General features: G+C 37.9%; 1 non-coding gene across 1 annotated transcript; it reads left to right on the forward strand.

The window, feature by feature from the left end:
• The first annotated feature begins 426 nt into the window (after positions 1 to 426).
• On the forward strand, positions 427 to 533 carry LOC142431131 (U6 spliceosomal RNA). Its single transcript, XR_012780698.1, has one exon. It is a non-coding gene; the product is annotated as a U6 spliceosomal RNA (small nuclear RNA).
• Positions 534 to 965: the final 432 nt, after the last annotated feature.

Below are 965 nucleotides of genomic sequence, written 5' to 3' on the forward strand. Positions count from 1 at the left end.
GTTTCTGAGTTGGAATCAATTTAATAGCCGTGAGTTGGGGTTTAGTGTTTGTTTTATTTGGGGCGGTTGGTTTTATTCTGTTGTTAGCCTTGAAGATTCTCTGAAACCTGTCCACATGGTTACCCTGCTGGTAATTGAAATATTGGTGATATAGTTTCCAGCATCATACTAAAACATAAATCACCACCATATGACATACTGACGGACTTATAGCAGAATGTATGCATATATTTACATATATTTAATGTTTGAAAACATAATGAATATATACATAGTAGATCGATATAAATATGCACCTACATATCTGAGAAGTATTCCGTAACATAGAGACTAAAACCTGTGAAAGATAGAGCCTGTGCTACTGCCTGTCAAAAAAGGGAAAGTCAAATAATTTCCAGTAAAACCCATGGCTGAAAAAGTAGTAAGGGGCTTGCCTCAGCAGCACAAATACTAAAATTGGAACGATACAGAGATAATCAGCATGGCCCCTGTGCAAGGATGACATGCAAATTCGTGAAACGCTCCATATTTTTTAAAAAGTAAGACTTTCCTGTCAAAAATGGAACTTTTCAAGACCTGGAAAAGCTAGACAGGCCCATCAAATTCTGATTCTCACACGTTTCACTGTTGATACAAATACACACATTAAAAAATGGCAGTTCCATCTATACGAGAGATCCTGATATGACTGCACACATATGTCGCTATCTGTCTAATGTTTTATATATATATGTGTGTGTATATATATGTATATATATATATATATATATCATGACTAATTTTAGTATCTCAATGACTACTCCTGATCCACCACTCATCTCTCAGCCATCCAAGTGTGGCGATTTGCAGCTGCTGCGATGCTGTGAAGTACGCTGCCAGTCGCCCAAACACCAGCAGGATTGCTCACGGTGGACAGGTTTCAGGTGAGCTTTCAGAGTCAGAAAGACTAGGTACAGGACTTGACA

This window comes from Tenrec ecaudatus, chromosome 17 (assembly GCF_050624435.1).
Source record: "Tenrec ecaudatus isolate mTenEca1 chromosome 17, mTenEca1.hap1, whole genome shotgun sequence".
NCBI lineage: Eukaryota > Metazoa > Chordata > Mammalia > Afrosoricida > Tenrecidae > Tenrec > Tenrec ecaudatus.